This window comes from Schistocerca nitens, chromosome 6 (assembly GCF_023898315.1).
Source record: "Schistocerca nitens isolate TAMUIC-IGC-003100 chromosome 6, iqSchNite1.1, whole genome shotgun sequence".
Taxonomy (NCBI): domain Eukaryota; kingdom Metazoa; phylum Arthropoda; class Insecta; order Orthoptera; family Acrididae; genus Schistocerca; species Schistocerca nitens.
In genome coordinates, this window is record NC_064619.1 from 430,020,293 (window position 1) to 430,046,526 (window position 26,234).

A 26,234-nucleotide genomic window follows, 5' to 3' on the forward strand; every position below is an offset into this window, starting at 1 on the left:
TTCCTGTTCCAGTCGTGTAAGGTTTTCAGTAAGAATGATTGCTGGGTGGACTCCTTTTGGGCTACAATCTCTTTGGTTTTATATCGATGATTTTTTGTGAGAGAGGCGTATGACGTATGACATTGACCTTTACAGGAACGTGCGCTCTTGGAACTTGGACAGTAGACCATGCGGCGATGTAGAAAGCCGCTCTTGGACTGTCTGTCATTGCGATTGGCTGAGCGTCCCCGTGACACTTTTGAACTTGCTAAATGAGGCTGTAACGAAACTCGCTGTCTTGCTTTGGGTCTGCTTTATTTCCTCTCCCAACCTGTTACGGAACTCAGACTGATGAGCAATATTCACCTACCTTACGAACGAGTGTTTCTTAAGCTACCTCATTCGTTGACGAACTGAACTACCTGAGTTTTCTTCCAATGAACCTAAGCCCTACATCTGGCTTACCCACAATTTATTTTACGTTGTCGCTCCACTTGAAATCGCTCTGCAGGCCTACCCTCGACATTTTATGGAAGAAAGTGCTTCCAGTGATTGTTCTGCAATCGTGTAATCATACAGTAAAGGGTCCCGCAACATGCTGTATTTATTTGTGTAGAGGGTCAATGGGCACTCCCTGAACAAAGAATCGATCGTCAGTAGGTCTTCGTGCATTTCACTCTAATTTTCTGGCGTTGCGATGTCTGTATATACATCAGGATCATTGGCAAAAAGCCCCATTAAAAATTCGAAGTTATGTACTGGTTCATTTATATGTATATTACGACAAATAATGTTCCTTTAAACACCCTTAGGTCACACACAAAGCTATAAACTCTTCATTCCAATCACACGGTTGATCTGATATTCTCTGCGCTCGTATTTAGTTTAATAGCCGGCAGTGCGGTACTATATCGAAAGCTTTCCGGAGGTCAAGCAACACGGTATCTACATGTGTGCCTGTATTTACTACTTTCTTGGTCTTGTGAATGAGCAAAGCGAGCTGGGTTTAACACGATCGTTGTTTTCGGAACCCTTATTGATTCCTCCAGAGGAGCCGGCCGCGGTGGTCTAGCGGTTCTAGGCGCTCAGTCCGGAACCGCGCGACTGCTACGGTCACAGGTTCGAATCCTGCCTCGGGCATGGATGTGTGTGATGTCCTTAGGTTAGTTAGGTTTAAGTAGTTCTAAATTCTAGGGGACTGATGACCACAGATGTTAAGTCCCATAGTGCTCAGAGCCATTTGAACCATTTCCTCCAGAGAAGATTTTCGGTCTCCAGAAATGTCATAATACGCGAGGAAAAATTCACATTCCAAAATTCTACAACAGGCCGAGGTCAGAGATAAAGGCTTATAGTTTTATGCGTGTGTTCGTTACAGTTCTAGAAAACAAGAATGACTTGTGCTTTTTTTCTATCATTAGGAGAGGTTATACCTCAAAAGTCCTATGGTACGCTGGTGCTAGTAGAATGTCTGGTTCTCTCGCATGCTCTGTACGGTATCGAACTGATATTCCGTCTTGTCCAATGGCGTTTCTTCTGTTGAGCGATACCTGTTGCTTTCTTTGCATTGGTCACATATTTCGATATTTGTCATTCTTGCGAGGATTTAAAGGAATAAGTACAATGCGATCGTCGTCTGTGGGACTGTTCTGGGAAAACAGATTTCGTATTTTTGCGTCATCCTCTGTTCCATTGCCATTATGGTTACCGAATCTTTGAACACATGGCTTCGATCCATATACTGGTTTAACGTTAAGACCAAACATTCTTAGTATTTTACATCAGGTCAGTAGAATTTTACTTTCAAAGTCGTCGACCGCTGCACTCATAGCACTGAAAACGCTCGTTCTAATTTCGCTTAATTCTTGTCTGTGAGGAATTGGCCGCATTTAAATTCGCAGTGACACACTCTTTGCTTTCACAGTAGCATTTTAACACAGTTGCCGGACGACGGTGGGTCTTTTCCACCCTATTTGAAGCCAACTGTGCAATACCTTTGAACTTTGTCCATTGATGCTCAGTACCGCCAGTTCGGGGGTTGGATTTTCGTATTGACTTTAAAGATAATTTGCTATTTGTCTCTTTTCGCTCCTCCTAAACGTAAGGGCCTTCCTGTCTTTCTTTGTATTCCTATTTACAGCTGTATATAGCGAAGTTTTAGCGGTCTTATGATCGCTGATTCTCTGTGTGGGATATCTCTGGGCGATTGCTTCTACAATTACACTGCAAAAAACCTCTGAAAATAGATTTGTTCAGAGGTAGTGAGCGTTCGTGATCGTTAACTTCACCAGAAGGTAAGGACGGAGTAAAAATTTTGATAGCAGCGTGTGGAATAAGTGAAGGCCCATATGCATTGAGAATTGTTGCAGTTTCCAACTGAGCACCACTAAGTACATTTTTGGTAAGTAGACCAACTTGCTGCCTGTTCTCGTTGCTTCTGTATCAGCCATCTCAGTCAAGATTTTCTTGGAGGTAAATTCACTATTTGCTAATAGAGAGGGTTGCTCAGATTGCCTCTTAAATAGTTTAGAATTGTAAGAACAGCAAAGCGTCTGTAGCATTTCCTTGGTGAATACCTAATATCACTTTCGTTTCATTACATCTACACCTACACGCATATTCCTCAAGTCACCATTTGGTGCTTAGGATACCTTGTACTATTACTATTCGTTAAGCGCACCTGGCTAGCCGCGCCGTCTAACGAGCTACTTCCCGAACGAGAAGGCGCGCCGGTCTCCGTCACGAATCTGCCCGGCGTGTTAGTGTGTACGGTTTTTAAGGCGGTTTTCCATCTACCTCGTCGAACGCGGGCTGTTTCTCCTTATTCTGTCTCAGTTACACTATGTAGGCGTTTGCTGCGCCAACACTGTCTCCACGTACGCGTACACCATAATTACTCTCCCACGTGCGGGTGGTGTGGGGGTGGAGGTGGGAGAGGGTCCACCCTGCGTTCGATATGGGCCGGTGCTGGAGTGAGTTAACTGCTGTGGCCTGTGGGGTTGTGAACCACTGAGGGCTACACTGGGACGAGGCCTCTCCATCGTTCCTAGGTCCCAGGTTCAATACAGAATACACGCAATACTACTATTAGTTTCCTTTCCTGTTCACTCGCAAATAAAGCGGGACAAAGTAGTAAGACGACTCTTACACAATGTGTCTAATAGTGTATTTTAATATGACAGTATGACATCTTAGACAATTTATAACACTTAAAACATTTGATAATGGCACTTTGAAGCAGCAATCATGAGTTTTTTAGTGTAAATGTAACACTGGAAATAAACAACAGTCTAATGGCGGCACTGACTTTAAGGGGACGACTAACTATATTTCTCCAGTTTTTCTGCTTTTTGTGATCTGTCTTCTGTGTGATTTGAGACGGCCTGTCATGAATTTCTCTCCTGCACTAAACTCTTCACCTCCCAAAGTGCCCATGATTCACTACCACACAATGCTGTGCTCCAAACGTACATCATCAGAATTTTTTTCCTCTAATGAAGGACCTTGTTGGATACTAGCAAACCTTTCTTGTTCTGAAATGCCCCCTTTCCTTGTACTAGTCTCCTTCACCTGTTGGCGGTTATTTCTCCTTCAAGACAGCAGAATTCATTAACTTCGTCTACTTTGCGATCCCGAATTTTGATTTTAAGTTTCTCCATAATCTCGTTTCTACTACATCTCCTTACCTTTATTTTTTTCCGGTTTCCTCTCTGTCCCTCATTCTGTACACGTTCGACAGTTCATTCTATCCAACAGACCCTGTAATTTCTCTTCACTTTCGCTGAGGATAGCAATGACACCAGTGAATCTGATTATAGATACCCTTTCACCCAGAACTGTAATCCCACTCTTGCACCTTTCTTTTATTTCCGTCATTGCTTGTACGATGTATAGATTGAACAGTAGGAGGACGCGCAGATTGGCCGCCCTGTTTGAGGCGCCATATCACGGACTGCGCGACCCCTCCTGTTGGAGGTTCGAGTCCTCCCTCGTGCATGGGTGTGTTTGTTGTTCTCAGCATACGTTAGTTTAAGTAGTGTATAAGTCTAGGGATCGATGACCCCAGCACTATGGCCCCTAAGAAATTCACACACATTTGAACATTTTTTCGAACTGTTGGAGCAAAGACTGCATCAATGTGTTAACTCTTTTTGATCCGAGGACCTCGTTCTTTGTCTACGTTTTGTTCTTCCCTCTTGTTTCTTTCTCGGGCTATATATTATGGGACTTTCCATATAACTTACACCCTTTTTTTCGAATCTCTAATATCTTGTAACGTTTTACACTGTCGAATGCTTTTTCTAGGTCGACGAATGCAACAAGCGTGACCTGATTTTTCTTCAACATGGCTTCCATTATCTAGCGCAATGTGAGAACTGTCTCTCTGGTGCCTTTGCCTGTCCCAAAGCGGAAGCGATCGTCATATAACTGTTCCCCATTTTTCTTTTCCATTCTTATGTATAGTCATCTTGTCAGCAGCTTACATTGTATGATAGTTTTTGCATTTATCTACCCTTGCAATATTCAGAACTGCCCAACTGATATTTTTCCGAAAGTCTGATGATACATTACCAGTGTCATAGATTGAATAATCGATTGGGTACCACTTTCCCCAATTATTTTAGAACGTCCGATGGAATGTCATCTATCCCTGCTGCCTTACATGATCTCAAGTCGTCTAGAGTGCATTTAAACTTTGACTCCCATTTCTTCCTCTGACAGGTCATTAGAGAAGTCCGCCCCATATACAGCCTTCAATGCACTTTTCCCACCTATCTGTTCTCTCTTCTACGTTTAAAAGTCGAATTCCCAGTGCATTCGTAATGTTCCATAGTAGCTTTTTTAATTTCACCAAGAGCTGTTTTGGCTTTTCTAAGTGCTATAGCGTCCCCAAGGCCATATTACGAAAAGACAATATTTATAAAGAAGACATTCATAATTTGTAAGAGATTTTTTTTTATGTAGCCGTAAAATGTAATTTCTCTGTCCAATTTTCAAATGCAAAGAAATAATTTATGACAAAATGATCTAAAGAGGTGACAAGATACACTCTTTTGTTAATTTGTTAGTCGTCTTCATTGACTTCCTCTTTTGTCTTGAATGTGTATAGACGGACATCTTGCGAGTGCTGGCAAATGTAAGCATATTTGTATGAGTTAAGCATATAATATACTGATTTAATATTATTGTGCACTTTTAATTTGTAAGAGGTGATCCCGATTTCATGTCCGCCTTCCTTGAATTAACCTGCATTCAAGTAATTTACAGCTTAACAATCGCAGCGGCCGATGCAGCCAACGACGCCATTACGTGGCGATCTTAACTTATGAAAAATTAGCGGAAGCGGAAAACTCGCCCGCTATTAGCATAATATTAATTTTTCTCCACAGCCGCCCGACGTTGCAGAAAATACTTAGCTTTAAGATTCTTATTTTCAGTACCATAGCCGAGACCCAGAGCCAAGACTCTGACTACAATACAATGGTTAACGGAGGTAAGAAAAATACTCTCGCGCGTGTGTGGGCCGCAATTGTAATTAATAACTAAAGATCTTATGCTTTAAGGTGAACTGACTAGCCGAGGAAATTAATATGAAAAGTTTATTACATTGTACAACTTATATGCTCATGTTTTAAGATTCAGCGAGTCTGACATTCATTAACGTAACGAATAATTGGAAATTAATATTGTTAAAAAGGAGAACTTCAGGAAAGCATTTAATCGTAAAATCAAAATTAAATGGAATATCATTTTTATTAAGGCCCACCACGTAAGTCGGCAACAATCAAAAAATAATAATAACCATAACAATATATATATTAAATTACGACGGCCGACGGACGCGAGATTGGTGCCCAACGTGGGGCCCGATTAATATGATTCTATTGTACTGAATGTAATTATGTATGTGTCTAATTGTTGTAAAATATTAATGCTTGTATGAATTCTTTTACATGTACAACAACAAAACCACACCCTGAGGAGATCTGGAGAGGAAAAAGTGTAGAAAAGAAAAAGGATTCCGAGAAAGAAAAATAACTAAGGTAAGGCCTATTGTGCAAGCATCCTGTGTAGCTCTGTGCGGAATATCGAACCCATGTGCACATGAGATACCTTCGGTGTTTTGTGTATTTATGTGTTTATTTTTGGAGGGGATAATTATTCGTTTTGTGTATTTATATGTTTATTTTTGGAGGGGATAATTAATCGTGTGTGTATCAGTGTTAAAGATCCGTCAGTGGCTTAAAGTGAATTTAGTATGGGTAAGATAGGACAACCTAAAGCATCCGTACCAGAAGAACAAAATTCTGTTAATATGGAAAGAGAGGATCGTTTTCAATACGTAAACGAATCCCAAGCCACCGCCTCGGATAACATAATTTCCGGAGCGGGGGGCGAGGATCTGTGGACGGTGACTGACGCTCCACAGCAGGATGGGAATAGAGTAACAACTCCACTGCCTGGGCAGGGGGGCCAATCGAGTGCTAGATTAAGCGGGGCACCAGTATGCTCACCGATTGCAGACCCATTTGCAGAATTTCTGCGCAGGTTAGAAGAAAGAGATAGGGAAAAAGAAAGAATGTTAGAACAGAGGGAAAAAGAAAGAGACGAAAAACTGGCTCAGATGCTACGTGAACAAGAGCAGCGCAATGAAGCAAAACTAGATAGGATCCAAAGCGAACTTGCCGAGATGCGGGACGCTTGCAAAGAAATCCCCGATCTTGTGCAAAGCTTAGCCGGCGAGATGCAAAAACTACAGATATCGCAGGCTAGGCTTGAAGACAATGTCCAGACTTTAACCAACCGCGTGGATAATGTGGAGATTGATGCACGGAAAAGTATTGACGCATACTTGGAAGTGCAAGCTCAATAAGTAGAAAAAGAATTAAATGAATGGCTAGAAGTAAAGGATCGCGAGATATCTGCAAAGATTGAAAGCGATGTAAAAACAGCTGTAGAACAAGCGACTGCGGCCGCGAGTGTAAATATTGACGCTACTGCTGCCGCACTACATGCCGAATAAGTACAAATCAAGTCCCGTGTGACAGCGGAGTTGCCAAATTGGCAACAGGAGGTCGCGCGGAGACTGTCTGCGTTGGAAAGCAATGTAAACAGTGGCGGACAGATCATGAATCCGACTCCGCGTACTGATTACTGTAATAACGCTGACGGTATGCAGGGTTCGAGTGCGCAACCGCAACCTAATGCGAATTATGAGCACGAACAACATGCGATACCGTGCAGCGCACATCACGAAGTGATGAATGTCCCAGAATGTAGCAATCAGACGTGCAAAAAAGAGGACAATGTAATAAAACACAGGACATTCCAACCCTTCAATAGCGAAAAACGAAATGTCCACCCTGTTGTATTTATTAAGAGCTTCAGGAATGTGTTTCCCAGGACATGGACGGAAAGACAAAGAATACAGTTCGTGGTCTCCTTTATTCAAGGTGACGCGGCACTGTGGGCCACCGACGTGTCCGAAAAATGTCTAACGATGCAACAGTTTGAAGGTGCATTCTTGCAAAAATTCTGGTCCGATAGCGTCCAAGAAAGACTACGAAAGGAGTTGTACAGTCCAGAAATGTACAATCCTAAGATGGGAACGTTACGCAAATATTTCGAAAAGTATATAAACATAACCAGGTACTGGGACGAGCCAATGTCCGATCGTGACATAATCAGATTAATAAAAATGAAGTTGCCCAGTGAAATTAAAAGATATTTCATCAATGTGCCGGAATACGATATAGAACAATTCATGGAAATAGTGGATTCTGTTGACTTATTGATCGAAGATATGAAAACCGAAAAAAAGTGGAATCATACAGGCTGTAATCAACAAAAAGCCGATTACAATAGCAGCCACAGTAACGGTAGTAACTTAGTACCAAATGGTAACGGGAATAGGCAAGAGCACCGGCAACAGAATCGAGGCACAAACAATGGCAATGGTTATAACGGCAACGGTTATAATCGTCAAAATCGAAAGAGACATCATGATGGACGCATGAGTAATGGATATAATGGTAACGGCAATCCGCAATGGCGGAACAACCGAAACCAGTGGCGTGGTTGTAATGAACCGACACCACAGTGGCAACTTACAGCGCCACAATGGAACGCCAACCCAGGTTCGTCACATAACATGTCAGGAAGTTACAACCGACCACCGCAAAACCAGGGCCATACACAATATCAAAATACACCATCGAGGAGGCAGGGCGGCCAACCCAACAGTAGCAACAACAACAACCAGAACCACAATGTGAGGTTAGTGGAAGTGACAGACAACTGTCAACCCACTAATGCTCATCCGTTAAACTAAAGACAGCCACAACACGCTCTCCGTTGTTGGCTGCAGGATGGTGTAGTGAGGGCACATTCACGGATGACAGCCATAAACTTTGTATGCTGAGATACAATGAAGGAACAAAAATAGAAAAGGAACTTGTAGACATACCGCAGAAATGCAACCGAGCCGACAAAAGTGTTGTGCAGGCTGTATTGCAAGCAGATATGTATGGAGCACCAATACACATAATAGTCGATACCGGTGCGTCAACCAATGTCATGAGCGCAAATTTTTACAAGTACTTGAGTCAAAATAATAGAATACCAGTATTGCCAGTGAAGAATTGTCGTGTAACAGGTGCAATAGGTGCACAATCTCATATCATAAAGCACCAGGTGCAAGTCGAGTTTACGGTAGGAAATGAAGCAATGAAAAGCTCGTTCCTGGTAGTTAAGGGATTAGGTGTTGCTTGCATCCTGGGGATGGAATTTTTACGCCAGAGGGACGCAAAAATCGACCTCTTGGGCGGGGAAGTAAGCCTTATGAATGAGGATAGACGGGTAATTTTGCCATTGTTGAGGACACGGGAAGTGCACGGTAAATATTGCCGGAACTTTCAGTCGAGATTCGAAGGAATACAGGTAATGAATTTATATTCTGGCTTAAGTACAAGACAAGCATATTATAAAGAATTTATTACTGAAGACAAAGAGGAAAAAAGGAAACTGATAGCCATGAAAGTTAGGGAGTCAGAACATTTGACTGAAGCACAACAAAACGAATTGACTCAGCTACTTACAGATTATGAGAATGTGTTTTCGGAAAAACCCGATGTTATCGAGGGCTACACCTATAACATCGAAGTGGTACCTCACGATACTTTCTGTCACGCAAACTACACCATCCCGTGGTCAAAGAGGGAGGCAGTTACGAAGGAAATAAGAAAAATACAAGGACTTAAAAACGTTCGCTCAGTAGAACAAGTTTTACATTTGTGTGTAGTAAGTTAAGTTTAGAGTGTATTTTTTTTCTGTGTGTAAATGTTAAGATTTTAGTGTAATATTTAAAGACAATGAGGCACACAAGATTAGTGCGATTTAATTTTGTAGTTGTTAAGGAATAACAGTAATTTTAAAGTAATAAAAAAAAAAGGTGAACGTAGGCTTAAGAATATTTTACAAATTTCATGTTGAAAAATGCTTAAAAAAATTCAACAGCATGTAACGATGAAAGAATTTTTCATTAGTGTCATGAATATTTTTGAACTGTAGTAGTAATGCAACTTATGAAATTCAATATTATAGTGTATACGTTGTTCTATGTATTTATGTCTATACCGATCTTGAAATATGCTCAATCATAATTTAATTAACAATATCAGTGCAGGGTGTACATCTCCCAAGGTACCTCATGTGTTGTGGACAAGGTACAAAGCAAATCAGTAAACGCGACTACCGCTAAGCACTGTTAAAATATATTGCCATCTGCTAAGGCAGAGATTTGCACGAATTTGTAGTGTAAACAAAAGTCACAAATCTAACATTAATCTAGGAACTTGCACGCTAGGCCTAGATTATAAAATGTCTACAATAATGCGAGAGGCAAAGTTTTGTGAAGTCGAGCCTGGCTCTGGAGGTCAAGTACGCAATGAGTGGGCAGACATGACATGGGGACTTACCTCAGATGAGACAGAAATACAATTGTATAGTCAAAAAATCTGAAGGCAAGTACCACTCTAAGTGGAAAATGAAAAGAGATAATTAGTGCGAGAGACTGGTAAAATCCAGCACGAGCCAAAATCCAGTTCAGACTGAATGAAATACATTAGTGTTTGTGAACTAATCGAAACAGTTACTTCAAGCAGTGTGAAAAACTGTAAGGTGAAACTGTGATATGGACAGTGAAGTGCTAGTATTGAACGTTCAACAGCGGTAAAGACGCCAAACGCCAATATTACGCACGAAAAACTGTGAATTTGCTTATAAATGTAAACTGTTAACGTGAAGTGAACCCACAGTCAATATTTTTGGGACAGTCTGTAATTTCAGTGAGTACAACAATGCGAGATTGGAATGCGATGCGGGGACTGTTGCAAAACAGCGACCGCAGAAACGGCGAATGTTTGTGCTAAGCTCGTATTGGGACACTCACCAGTGCCTGCGAGTGCGGCGAAAACAAATAATTTTGTCAAGACAAAAACTGACGTGTGATGGAAACAGTATTGCATCAAAACTGCATTCACGGGAGAAGGTCCATGTCATGTATTCTGCAAGACAGTGCTAGCTTGACACTCGGAAACTGGCGAAAACTTAACAACTGCCGCACTAATAAATTCTTCTTTCCCACTAGCGTAACCATCTGCAGCGGGAAACAAATATTACGTTGGTTGTGTGTATGTTTCATGTACTACGTCGGAGATGCGTAGCAGAGCTGACTCCTGCCAACAAGAGCGGGGGGGGGGGGGGGCGAATATCATCCCACTCCACCACGCCCGGGCGAGACAGAAGCGCATCGCCAACGGTGCAGCCGATCAGCTGATTCTGACGTTCCGCGACGGCGAGAGACACGCTGGCGTCGAGCGGGCGTTGACCTCTCCGCAGCCGCCGCGAACGCCGAGCACCGAACACACCAACCGACGCCGTCGCGAGCCAAACGTTGCGGCGTAGATCATCAACGACACCGCAATCAAGTGTTATAATGACCTAATTTTTTGCATAGTGCAAAAAATATTTGTATGCACATCCTGTACTCCAATGACATTCCAGAAACAATTAAGTGAAAGTGACCAAAGCAGTTAGTCCGTCGCTCCGCCGAGGTTTTCCCCAGGTTTCCCCACGGCCGCGCCAAATGGGGAGCGAACAGTTGACACCCCTGGGACTTCAAATATTCCGGACTAACTCGTGGTTGTATACCTTGAACTTCATATGTATTACACCTTGTGTGCAACACACCTCAGTAATTACTACTGTGTAAATATACGATGTGACATATGTAAACTCTGAAAGAAAAATCTGCGTGTGGACACTGTGGACATGAAAGAGGAAATATTTATGTCAAAAAACACGTACATTTTTTATGACATAAACATTTCGGGGGGCAATATAGCGTCCCCAAGGCCATATTACGAAAAGACAATATTTATAAAGAAGACATTCATAATTTGTAAGAGATTTTTTTTTATGTAGCCGTAAAATGTAATTTCTCTGTCCAATTTTCAAATGCAAAGAAATAATTTATGACAAAATGATCTAAAGAGGTGACAAGATACACTCTTTTGTTAATTTGTTAGTCGTCTTCATTGACTTCCTCTTTTGTCTTGAATGTGTATAGACGGACATCTTGCGAGTGCTGGCAAATGTAAGCATATTTGTATGAGTTAAGCATATAATATACTGATTTAATATTATTGTGCACTTTTAATTTGTAAGAGGTGATCCCGATTTCATGTCCGCCTTCCTTGAATTAACCTGCATTCAAGTAATTTACAGCTCAACAATCGCAGCGGCCGATGCAGCCAACGACGCCATTACGTGGCGATCTTAACTTATGAAAAATTAGCGGAAGCGGAAAACTCGCCCGCTATTAGCATAATATTAATTTTTCTCCACAGCCGCCCGACGTTGCAGAAAATACTTAGCTTTAAGATTCTTATTTTCAGTACCATAGCCGAGACCCAGAGCCAGGACTCTGACTACAATACAATGGTTAACGGAGGTAAGAAAAATACTCTCGCGCGTGTGTGGGCCGCAATTGTAATTAATAACTAAAGATCTTATGCTTTAAGGTGAACTGACTAGCCGAGGAAATTAATATGAAAAGTTTATTACATTGTACAACTTATATGCTCATGTTTTAAGATTCAGCGAGTCTGACATTCATTAACGTAACGAATAATTGGAAATTAATATTGTTAAAAAGGAGAACTTCAGGAAAGCATTTAATCGTAAAATCAAAATTAAATGGAATATCATTTTTATTAAGGCCCACCACGTAAGTCGGCAACAATCAAAAAATAATAATAACCATAACAATATATATATTAAATTACGACGGCCGACGGACGTGAGTGCCGAGTCAGTCCTTCCGACGATCATTTCTTTTTCTGTTACGTCGCATATCTCCTGTAACCGTTTCATCTGGCTACCCTGCATTTGCTATTTGTTTAATTCTTAATGGATCTGTATTGCAGTACTCCGGTCTTTCCCTGAACGTTTTTGTACTTTCTTCTTTCGTCCATCAACTGAAGTATTTCATCTGATGTTGTTGTTGTTGTCATCTTCTGTCCAGAGATTGGTTTGATGTAGCGCTCCGTGCTACTCTATCCGGTGCAATCTTCATCATATCCAAATAAGTACTGCACCCTACATCCTTCTGATTCTGCTTAGTGCATTCATCTCTTGGGCTGCCTCTACTATTTTTACCCTCCATTCTGCCCTCCAATATTAACTTGGTGATTCCTTGATGCCTCAGAACATATCCTACCAACCGATCCCTTCTTCCAGTCAAGTTGTGCCACAAATTCATCTTCTCACGAAGATTAGTTAAGTGATCTACTCATCTGATAACCCAGGTTTATTCGCAGTCACCTTCCGTGTGTCTATGTTTTTGTGTCCAATATCTGTGATTGTTATTTTTAGAGATGTTCACTCCTCCTCAATTGCGCTACCTACACTGGTGTTCCTTACCGCGGTATCCACTTTTTTAGAAAACTTCGAAGTAGTTTCGACATTCCTTAGTACTTCATTATCCCACTTCCTTCCAGACGTATTCTTTCAGAAGATTCTCTCAATATTCCGGACGAACCCTAATTTCTCTCCACTGATCTTTGTGATCGTTAACCGAAAAGTACCTTGCCAGCAGTAGAATCGTTCTGCAGCCAGCTTCAAACACCAGTGCTATAATTTTTTTCAATAGTGTTTCATGAAAATAACGGCGTCTTCCCTCCAGGGTTTCCTATTGGAGCTCACGAAGAATCTCCGTAAAGCTCGCGTATTGATCGAACCTTCCGGTAACAAATCAAGGGGCTTGTCTCTGAACTGCTTCGATAACTTTCTTCAGTACTACGTGGTGACTATTCCAAATACCGCAGCAGTACTAAAGAAGGTGTCGCAGTAGTTTTCTGCACGCTGTCTCTTATAGATGAGCTACACTTTTCACAAATTCTCCCAATAAACCGAGGCGCCATCCTTACGTGCCTCGTTACATTTTATATCATTTTGCAATGTTACTCCTAGATATATAATAGCCGTGACTGTGTCAAGCAGCACAGTAGCAATGGTTTATTCGAAAATTACGGGACTGTTTTTGCTACTCATCTCCATTAAACGCAACGCTCCAACAGGTCGTGGTGAGCGGGCGCGGACCGCAGGGGGACCGCTTGGTACTCCAGACCGTAGATGAAACCCCCAGGAGCGGGGTTGGTGGGCGCGGACCGCAGAGGGAACACCTAGAACCGCAGCGGACGCAAAACGGAGCAGCAACGCTCCAGCAGGTCGCAGGGAATGGGCGCGGACCACAGAGGAAGCGCCTGCAGCCGTTGGTGGAGGGGGAAGGCCATAGGCATAAATACTGGACCAGGTCCACTCGAGGAGCAGTCTCAGGTCGCACCTGATGAAGGTTACGAGCTACGTGACCGAAATATCGTGCAATTACGACGCTGATATCCGGCAGAACACCCGACAACCCAAGATGTCATTAGATCGCCGGGAAAGCCTGAAGAGATATTGTTCTACTTTGAGAGCAAGAGCCGGCCGGAGTGGCTGAGAGGTTCTAGGCACTACAGTCTGGAACCGCTGGACCGCTATGGTCGCAGGTTCGAATCCTGCCTCAGGCATGCATGTGTGTAATGTCCTTAGGTTAAAGTAGTTCTAAGTCTAGGGGACTGATGACCTTAGATGTTAAGTCCCATAGTGCTTAGAGCCATTTGACCCATTTGAGAGCAAGATGCCATTCCTCATATCAAGAACAACTTCTGTCTAGGTCATCCCGTACCATCTCACAGTCATTAGGCGGCAACGCATCCTGTAGTCCACAGCGTCATCAGCCGCATATTGCTGGTCACCCTGTTCGTCAGAACATATTGGGTATGTTGAGAATAAGAGCGCTCCTGTCATACTTCCGTGGGGCTCTGCTGATGATGCCCTTGTCTTTGGTGAACATTCGAGGTTGAGGACCACGTTCTGACTTTTATTACGAAAACGTTTTTGAGCCACTACCGTATCATTAGACAATTTCGCATGTCACTGCTACCTGTGGCTCTTGTTACAGCAATAGCGAATGCACCTTATAATGTTTGATTAGAAACTGTTAGTGAGAAACCGTTAGTGAGAAACGGTGTCAAAATCCTTCGTGTCATCTAGAAGCATTTAATCAACTTCTCATCCGCTAAAAATGGCACTTATTACTTCGTGTGAATGAAGAGTCAGTTGTGGCTCACAAGAACGGTACTTTTCGAGTAATTGCTGGTTATGTTCTACACAAGAGCGACATTATAAAGTGACAAAGAAAAAAAGAGATGCCATTTGAATTCGTGTTTAAGCACTTACTGTACAAAACGCATTCAACAATCCACTTGCTATTGTTATTCTTAAATTAGCAATAAAGACGCTTAGTAATTGGGCATAATGTTTTATAATATAGCCGATCAACTTCGAAGGCTATGGACTCTCTTGAGGGATAAATTAAGAATAGGAACCGAAGGCGGAAATACTATCCAACAACGCTAGAGACAGTTGCAGGACTGGGGGCTTTGGGAACTGGCATGAATTTTCACACAGAGAGAGGGCAAATATTGTGTTCGATCGTTCTTGAAGGCGTTCGATGACACCTAAGTACCTGAATTGTGTCAGACTTAATGCAAGAGTTTTCGTAGCAGTCCTCTGGCGTACAATATAATATTTGCTGGTCAAGTGATGGGATAGTATCAGCGTTTGCGCCTCCAACTTCGATGTTACGTGAGGTCGATGGATACGTTTCCACACATGGGTTCTATCACGGTATAACTGTATATGTGGATGGGCACTTTATCACGGGATAATTATATATTTTTATTTTTATAATTATACATTTTATGATTTTGGTTGGGGTGGCTTTAAATATTGCGGGCTAGCATGAGTCTTTTAATTAACATCTACCGCAATAACACTCGTACGGACATCGGCTGCCCCGAAGTGCGTACGATATAATATTTTTTAACACAACGTTCGACTCACCGCCTTCTAATAAATAGTTTGGGTGAACGCTGCTATTTAGAAAAGAAAATATGTAAATTTTTACGCAAACTGTAATTATTAACATGGGTCTCAGGGGCTACTGGTTATTTATGTACCAAATGTCACAAAGATTAACTGAGATATTGCGGAGCTTATCGAATATACCGATTTTCGATATTTCTAGTTCATTATTTGCAAGGCAAAACTGGAGAGAATCTCATCTGCCGTTAGGCAGACAAAATGAAACATACTGAACTCATTCAGTGCTGTGGATTTTAGTAAATGAATTTATCACTACTGTCTTTAACTTTGAAATTAATGAAAGATCAAAATTGAGAAGTCTCTCACATTTACATTTAATATTATGATATGAAATTTTAATTAAATAATACAGTCAGCGCAATGGCCGACTAAATCCTGCTAGGGGATGTGAGCTCCCTGCACTACGAAGTTCTGTAAAAATTTTGTTAATTATAATTAATGGTTGAGACCATGAGAGGTGACCACTAAGTCAATAATACACACTTTCTAATAACAATTATAAGTATAATTTGCCAAATTACAACCAAACTTAAAGATTATCCAGCGCTACAATGGCGGCCTATGTCTACATCTACATTTATACTCCGCAAGCCACCCAACGGTGTGTGGCGGAGGGCACTTTACGTGCCACTGTCATTACCTCCCTTTCCTGTTCCAGTCGCGTATGGTTCGCGGGAAGAACGACTGTCTGAAAGCCTCCGTGCGCGCTCTAATCTCTCTAATTTTACATTCGTGATCTCCTCGGGAGGTATAAGTAGGGGGAAGCAATTTATTCGATACCTCATCCAGAAACGCACCCTCTCGAAACCTGGCGAGCAAGCTACACCGCGATGCAGAGCGCATCTCTTGCAGAGTCTGCCACTTGAGTTTATTAAACATCTCCATAACGCTATCACGGTTACCAAATAACCTTGTGACGAAATGCGCCGCTCTTCTTTGGATCCTCTATCTCCTCCGTCAACCCGATCTGTTACGGATCCCACACTGATGAGCAATACTCAAGTATAGGTCGAACGAGTGTTTTGTAAGCCACCTCCTTTGTTGATGGACTACATTTTCTAAGCACTCTCCCAATGAATCTCAACCTGGTACCCGCCTTATCAACAATTAATTTTATATGATCATTCCACTTCAAATCGTTTCGCACGCATACTCCCAGATATTTTACAGAAGTAACTGCTACCAGTGTTTGTTCCGCTATCATATAATCATACAATAAAGGATCCTTCTTTCTATGTATTCGCAATACATTACATTTGTCTATGTTAAGGGACAGTTGCCACTCCCTGCACCAAGTACCTATCCGCTGCAGATCTTCCTGCATTTCGCTACAATTTTCTAATGCTGCAACTTCTCTGTATGCTACAGCATCATCCGCGAAAAGCCGCATGGAACTTCGGACACTATCTACTAGGTCATTTATATATATTGTGAAAAGCAATGGTCCCATAACACTCCCCTGTGGCACGCCAGAGGTTACTTTAATGTCTGTAGACGTCTCTCCATTGATAACATGCCGTGTTCTGTTTGCTAAAAACTCTTCAATCCAGCCACACAGCTGATCTGATATTCCGTAGGCTCTTACTTTGTTTACCAGGCGACAGTGCGCAACTGTATCGAACGCCTTCCGGAAGTCAAGAAAAATAGCATCTACCTGGGAGCCTGTATCTAATATTTTCTGGGTCTCATGAACAAATAAAGCGAGTTGGGTCTCACACGATCCCTGTTTCCGGAATCCATGTTGATTCCTACATAGTCGATTCTGGGGTTCCAAAAACGACATGTTACTCGAGCAAAAAACATGTTCTAAAACTATACAACAGATCGACGTCAGAGATATAGGTCTATAGTTTTGCGCATCTGCTCGACGACCCTTCTTGAAGACTGGGACTACCTGTGCTCTTTACCAATCATTTGGAACCTTCCGTTCCTCTAGAGATTTGCGGTACACGGCTGTTAGAAGGGGGTAAGTTCTTTCGCGTACTCTGTGTACAATCGAATTGGCATCCCGTCAGGTCTAGTGGACTTTCCTCTGTTGAGTGATTCCAGTTGCTTTTCTATTCCTTGGACACTTATTTCGATGTCAGCCATTTTTTCGCTTGTGCGAGGATTTAGAGAAGGAACTGCAGTGCGGTCTTCCTCTGTGAAACAGCTTTGGAAAAAGGTGTTTAGTATTTCAGCTTTACGCATGTCATCCTCTGTTTCAATACAATCATCATCCCGGAGTGTCTGGATATGCTGTTTCGAGCCACTTACTGATTTAACGTAAGACCAGAACTTCCTAGGATTTTCTGTCAAGTCGGTACATAGAATCTTACTTTCGAATTCACTGAACGCTTCACGCATAGCCCTCCTTACGCTAACTTTGACATCGTTTAGCTTCTGTTTGTCTGAGAGGTTTTGGCTGCGTTTAAACTTGGAGTGAAGCTCTCTTTGGTTTCGCAGTAGTTTCCTAACTTTGTTGTTGTACCACGGTGGGTTTTTCCTGTCCCTCACAGTTTTACTCTGCACGTACCTGTCTAAAACGCATTTTACGATTGCCTTGAACTTTTTCCATAAACACTCAACATTGTCAGTGTCGGAACAGAAATTTTCGTTTTTATGTGTTAGGTAGTTCTGCACATACAGAGTCGAAAAGTTCGGGTCTGTTTGTTATCAGTAGGTCCAAGATATGTTCTCCACGAGTCGGTTCTCTGTTTAATTGCTCGATGAAACAAAACATGAGAGCTCGTTCAATCAAAGTATTGTCTCTGATCTTCATGGCCTATGTTACACAGAGATTATACCAAAAAACTGTGTTTTTTGATTACATCGATATTTGTGTTTTGATAATAATAACTTACGTTCTTTACTATTTGTTATACATCGCATAGACGTACTCAGACTTTAGATAATTTATGGTTCAGACGCCTCATGAAAAAAACTTCTTATCCCTTTCACCAAAGGTCCATTTATGTGACGTACCGTCATATGGGCACCCTAATAAGGGTGTACTTAATATGGTTTACTACTTTATGTACAGTCTCACTACCGTCTTACGTCGTTATTTAAGTGTTCATGTTTGCATGATTCAGGTAGATACATTTGTGTTCAAGTAAGAGTTACATGTATGGTTATATTCGTACTAAATCGTTAGTGTGTTTCAGATAAGTTTCGATTCATTATTTCCGGTCTGTACATCTATTTGTTCCAACCATATTTGGTATCAGGAATTTGAACTATCCGGAATCCTACAGAACCGGTACGAATTTGCTTACGCTTCCCCATTTGAGTTACAGGCGTCAGGAAAAACGGGTCAATAACCTCGCCTGGAGCCTTCGGATTGTTGACATTAAGTCTCTCTTTATATTGTTTATGCTGATATATGTTACAAGAAGAAATAGATGTTAACTGAAATTACGTACATAGTATGTTTGTCTCGAACTATTAAGTCATCTTTGCGCAAAATGTCTGCCTGTGCTTTCACGTACATATACACATCACAATAAGATATACATAGTCACTGTAATTAATTTCTGTGTCCTTTGCACTTTATGTCCATTACAGATTTACATTGTAGTCGGTGTTTATTAATTCGTCATCAACCATAAATACATTTCCAAATTGCATAGAATTAAGAGTCATCGACGCTGGTGTATTGTTGAGCTCTTGGCGAATCGTTGTTGGCGACGACAGAAGCGTGTGCGGCAGCCTGCCACAGTTACAGACAGTTCGTTGACCTGCGCTGTTATGTCCGCGCAGACAGCTGACGATCAGCCGACAGGAGCGGCGCATCAACTGCGCAGTCAGGAACATCTGCCGGCCGCTCGCCAAGCACAACATGCAAATACTCGACCGCGTATCAGTTCATCAGCTAAACAAGACAAATACAAATATTGCAAGTGCTGAAGGAAATGTTGTTAGTTTTCAAGCACACCACAGTCATTCGTGTTTACTGCTTTTTGTATGCTCTGATATAATGTACGAACGTACGAGGTCCAGATCTTTAAATAAGTTTCTGGCTCGAACTCGCACATTTCACTACTCGGATTTAATCTTTTTTTTTTTTGTGATCACTAATCAGCACTGCACACTGTCACTGTGGTGAGTGTTCATGCGAGTACGTTGCTGTGACACTTCACATTACTGTGGTTGGCCTGCGTCACTTCTGGCGTGCGTTTGTCGGCTCCAGAATCCGCAGTTCGCTGTGCGCTACCCGTAGCTTCCTTTGATAGTCCACTGGGAATCTTCCGTTCATAGGAAGTTTCTCTTGTCCACAGAAACATTTTTCCACAGTATAAATGTCAGTATTATTTCGCATATTAAATTGTTTCTTGCGGAAGGCACCACCACGTATGCTGTTAATTCTGTTTATATTTGCTCACTGTACTTAAAAAATAGTTATGCGCTGCTAAATACAGTCAACACTCATTGTGTTATCACAGTTTACTGTTCACTTTTTCCATCACATTCAAATTAGTGATTCCGTTTATCCGTACTGCACTAACTAAGTGTCCGGATAGTCTCATTTGAACCTATTTTAACACCTATTACTTAAGCTACATAAGAAATATGGGTCTCATTTTACATAGTTATATTTCATACATTACACTAATCGGAGTTCCTTCTATATCCGTCTTATCACTCTGTACTAAGCGATTGATCTAGTTGGCACCGCTTATTTAAAGTCTTTCTGGACTCGTGCGTTCAGTAAGTTTTTTACATAGGTTCTTTATATTCATTCAACACTGATTTCCTTGCTGTTATTGTTGCTGCGTTTGCAGTTGCCTTGCTTGTACGGGTGTAGGTGCAAGCGCTTCCAGGCTGGAATCTGTGCAGATGTTAATTATCTGTCATACCTTCAGGTTTTATCCTGTTTAGAGTATAAATCACCCTATTTATCTCATTTCCATTTTTCTGCAAAGTGCCAGTACGCGGATTCATTTACTAGTACTTTGTTTGATTACACTCATTTAGATGCATGACCTTCATTCACAAGCAACTCACTCATACACATACTTAAAAACTACCACAAAATCAAACGTACATGAAATTAATCTTTACTAGCCATATATATACACCTTATACCTAATCTTTACATACAACCCAAGTAAGTCCTCTGTTCAGTCAAGAATCTACTTGTGCATCGTGGGTATGAATTACTTGTAGATCCTTATGAGGATATAGTCCCCTTATTTTTCCTGTCTCGGGGTGTGCCAGAAGGTAATACCCGTCATGAGGTATCTCCAAGATTCTGTGTGGCCCTGAGTATAGGAGTTGCCACTTTTTGTTGACCTTTTTAATACTCGAAGACTTGGTATGGTTCTTTAACATCACCAAGTCTCCTCTGTTGTAATCGTAGAGTCTATTTAGCGTCCTATCATATTTTTCCTTTCTGATTGCTGCATTATGTTGCATAGCGAGCAGAGCTTCTTGTAACTTCTGCTCTGTATTAATGACTTCTGGAATAAGTGGCAAAGGCTTTAGCCACTCGTCTTCAGGTACATTTGCCATCATGATTTCACAGGGCGTGAGGCATATTGTTATGAATTTTCTCAAACCGTGGCACCAACTCAACCCACTTAGTTTGTTGATTTGCCGCATATGTCCGGTCAAATCGATTAAAATCACGAAAACATCATTCCATGTCGTTCGCGCTTGGATTAAAAAATGATATAAGAATATGTTACATGTCGTGTTCCCGTATAAACATTTTCCAGTCCTAACTTTTGAAATAGCTGGCATTGTCTGTCAGCAAGGTAATCGGTTTTCCGACGCTTCGTATGTAGTCTGATACAGCACTTCGGATTATTGCTTTTGTAGTGGAAGTTCTTGTGGGGTATAATTTCAGATGTTTTGAGAAAATATCAAACACAGCCACCACATACTTTACCCTGCTTCTTGCTATCGGCAAGGGCCGGTAACATCGACAGCAACGATCTGTGACGGAGCTGTCGGAACTATGGGGTGTAGTTCATTCTTCGTACTGCGAGTAAATGGTTTTGTTTTTTGACAAATGAGGCAAGATCTCATCAGTGTTTCACCTTCCGGTGCAAGTTCGGAAAATAACAGTAGCTAATCAACAGATCGGCTCATTTCTTGCCACCAAAATGTCCCCAATATATGTGAGTGTGCTATATCAGATTGTTAACTGACTGTCTGTATACAAACACACCAGTTTTCCGAAGTTTCTGTCATTCTGTGACGCAAAATGGTATTTTGTATCTTATAGAACTTTCGAAATTCTCCGTTTGGATTGGTGCTTAGTGAATCAATTATCCCGCACCACAACGGATCGTCACACTCCATGTGTACGATCTCCCGGCACATACGCAGATATTTGTTCCGTCTGGTGGGATCTTTAAGTAACAAGATTTTAAATTCAGTTGACTGTTCTACTAAGCCCGCAAACTCGAGTAATCCTCTAGGTAATCTAGATAATGCGTCTGCAACCACATTGCCCGTTCCCTTTACGTGTCTGATTTGGAAGTCGTAATCCTGCAGAGCCAAAATCCACCTTGTAAGACGGCAGTGCAGTAAATGGCACGTCAGCACATAGCTGAGCGCCTGGTGGTCGCAAAATATTATTACCCTTTTTCCATATACGTAATATTGAAATTTCTTTAGTGCCCAAATCATTGCGAGTGCCTCAAGTTCTTTTGCGGAATAGAACGGCTCACAGCATTTTTAGCACGCGGCTTGTAAAATCCTATAACTTTAATTTCAATTTGTTGTCGTTTGTTGTCGACTTGGAACAGACAACATCCCAACCCACAAAAAGATGCGTCCGTCGCAAGGTAAAAATCTTGCGACACGTCGGGATGGTGCAATACCTCCATCTTTACTAGTGCTTCTTTAATTTGATAATATGCCCTCTTGCATTCCTCAGTAAAAATCCAAGATCGATTTTTCCTGAGTAGACTTAATAAGTCCTCACTATTTAATAACTGTTCTGGTAAAAATCTTCTAAAAACGGAGGCCATTCCTAGGAACGCCTTCAGTTGCTTTTTGGTCTTAGGGTATGGCATCTCCTCTATTGCCTTCAATTTCTTGGGATTAGGTAAAATTCCCACTGCAGAAACGATGTGTCCTAGAAGTTTTATTTCCTCACGACCAAACTTAGATTTTGCCGGGTTGGCCGTACCTCCTACTGCTTCAAATCTTGTTAACACACGGTACAAAATTTCCATATGTTCAGACCAGGGCCGGCCGGAGTGGCCGAGCGGTTCTAGGCGCTACAGTCTAGAGCCGCGCGACCGCTATGGTCGCAGGTTCGAAACCTGCCTCGGGCATGGATGTATGTGATGTCCTTAGGTTAGTTAGGTTTAAATATTTCTAAGTTCTAGGGGACTGATGACCTCAGAAGTTAAGTCCCATAGTGCTCAGAGCCATTCAGACCAGGTTTCCGTTGCTGTGAGGATATCATCCACATATACCGTTACCTTTTCTATGTGGTCGGGGCCTTATACTATATCCTGTGCCGCAATGAACACTCCGCAGTTGCATTTAGCCCAAACGGTAGAACTCGAAACTTGTAACTCCTACCGGCGAATTTATCGCGGTATATTTCCTCGAAGCTTGTGCCAAGGGCACCTCCAGTACGATCTTTTTAAATCAAAATTTGTCAAATACTACTTCTATATTTTCAGCCGTGGTCCGAACGGGTATTATTATGTTGTTAATGTCCCGTGCGTCCAATACTAACCGAACACTGTCATCCGTTTTCATGACTGCTAAGGGCGGACTACTATACGGTGACATTGAAGGTTCAACTATCTGCCAACGCAGCATCCTTTGAATCTCTTTTCCCACGGTTGGTCTTTTCGACCACGGCATAGAGTAGGAAGCACGACAGAATGTTTGATGGGGCTTAACCTGCATGTCAAATTCATATCCCTTAATGATTCCTGGTTTCTCTGAGAACACTTTAACAAATTGATTTAATACTTGACTTAAGTCAGCCTGTTGTGACAGACTTAAGTAAGATTATTCGGCTACTTTTTCTTGAGTTTCTTGTTTCATAATGACAGCTTCCCACTCCCAAGCCAAGCGGTTCTAGGCCTTTCAGGCCGCGCAACCGCTACGGTCGCAGGTTCGAATCGTGCCTCGGGCATGGATGTGTGTGATGTCCTTAGGTTAGTTAGGTTTAAGCAGTTCTACATGAACCATGGACCTTGCCGTTGGTGGGGAGGCTTTCGTGCCTCAGCGATACAGATAGCCGTACCGTAGGTACAACCACAACGGAGGGGTATCTGTTGAGAGGCCAGACAAACGTTAGGTTCCTGAAGAGGGGCAGCAGCCTTTTCAGTAGTTGCAAGGGCAACAGTCTGGATGATTGACTGATCTGGCCTTGTAACAATAACCAAAACGGCCTTTCTGTGCTGGTACTGCGAACGGCTGAAAGCAAGGGGAAACTACGGCCGTAATTATTCCCGAGGGCATGCAGCTTTACTGTATGATTAAATGATGATGGCGTCCTCTTGGGTAAAATATTCCGGAGGTAAAATAGTCCCCCATTCGGATCTCCGGGCGGGGACTACTCAAGAGGATGTCGTTATCAGGAGAAAGAAAACTGGCGTTCTACGGATCGGAGCGTGGAATGTCAGGTCCCTTAATCGGGCAGGTAGGGTAGAAAATTTGAAAAGGGAAATGGATAGGTTAAAGTTAGATATAGTGGGAATTAGTGAAGTTCGGTGGCAGGAGGAACAAGACTTCTGGTCAGGTGACTACAGGGTTATAAACACAAAGTCAAATAGGGGCAATGCAAGAGTAGGTTTAATAATGAATAGGAAAATAGGAACGCGGGTAAGCTACTACAAACAGCTTAATGAACGCATTATTGTGGCCAAGATAGATACGAAGCCCACACCTACTACAGTAGTACAAGTTTATATGCCAACTAGCTCTGCAGATGACGAAGAAATTGAAGAAATGTATGATGAAATAAAAGAAATTATTCAGATAGTGAAGGGAGACGAAAATTTAATAGTCACGGGTGACTGGGATTCGAGTGTAGGAAAAGGGAGAGAAGGAAACGTAGTAGGTGAATATGGATTGGGGCTAAGAAATGAAAGAGGAAGCCGCCTGGTAGAATTTTGCACAGAGCACAACTTAATCATAGCTAACACTTGGTTTAAGAATCATGATAGAAGGTTGTATACATGGAAGAATCTTAGAGATACTAAAAGGTATCAGATAGATTATATAATGGTAAGACAGAGATTTAGGAACCAGGTTTTAAATTGTAGGACATTTCCAGGGGCAGATGTGGACTCTGACCACAAACTATTGGTTATGACCTGTAGATTAAAACTGAAGAAACTGCAAAAAGGTGTGAATTTAAGGAGATGGGACCTGGATAAACTGAGTAAACCAGAGTTTGTACAGAGTTTCAGGGAGAGCATAAGGGAACAATTGACAGGAATGGGGGAAAGAAATACAGTAGAAGAAGAATGGGTAGCTTTGAGGGATGAAGTAGTGAAGGCAGCAGAGGATCAAGTAGGTAAAAAGACGAGGGCTAGTAGAAATCCTTGGGTAACAGAAGAAATATTGAATTTAATTGATGAAAGGAGAAAATATAAAAATGCAGTAAATGAAGCAGGCAAAAAGGAATACAAACGTCTCAAAAATGTAATCGACAGGAAGTGCAAAATGGCTAAGCAGGGATGGCTAGAGGACAAATGTAAGGATGTAGAGGCTTATCTCACTAGGGGTAAGATGGATACTGCCTACAGGAAAATTAAAGAGACCTTTGGAGATAAGAGAACCACTTGTATGAACATCAAGAGCTCAGATGGAAACCCAGTTCTAAGCAAAGAAGGGAAAGCAGAAAGGTGGAAGGAGTATATAGAGGGTCTATACAAGGGCGATGTACTTGAGGACAATATTATGGAAATGGAAGAGGATGTAGATGAAGATGAAATGGGAGATACGATACTGCGTGAAGAGTTTGACAGAGCACTGAAAGACCTGAGTCGAAACAAGGCCCCCGGAGTAGACAACATTCCATTGGAACTACTGACGGCCTTGGGAGAGCCAGTCCTGACAAAGCTCTACCATCTGGTGAGCAAGATGTATGAAACAGGCGAAATACCCTCAGACTTCAAGAAGAATATAATAATTCCAATCCCAAAGAAAGCAGGTGTTGACAGATGTGAGAATTACCGAACAATCAGTTTAATAAGCCACAGCTGCAAAATACTAACACGAATTCTTTACAGACGAATGGAAAAACTAGTAGAAGCCGACCTCGGGGAAGATCAGTTTGGATTCCGTAGAAATGTTGGAACACGTGAGGCAATACTGACCTTACGACTTATCTTAGAAGAAAGATTAAGGAAAGGCAAACCTACGTTTCTAGCATTTGTAGACTTAGAGAAAGCTTTTGACAATGTTGACTGGAATACTCTCTTTCAAATTCTAAAGGTGGCAGGGGTAAAATACAGGGAGCGAAAGGCTATTTACAATTTGTACAGAAACCACATGGCAGTTATAAGAGTCGAGGGACATGAAAGGGAAGCAGTGGTTGGGAAGGGAGTAAGACAGGGTTGTAGCCTCTCCCCGATGTTATTCAATCTGTATATTGAGCAAGCAGTAAAGGAAACAAAAGAAAAATTCGGAGTAGGTATTAAAATCCATGGAGAAGAAATAAAAACTTTGAGGTTCGCCGATGACATTGTAATTCTGTCGGAGACAGCAAAGGACTTGGAAGAGCTGTTGAACGG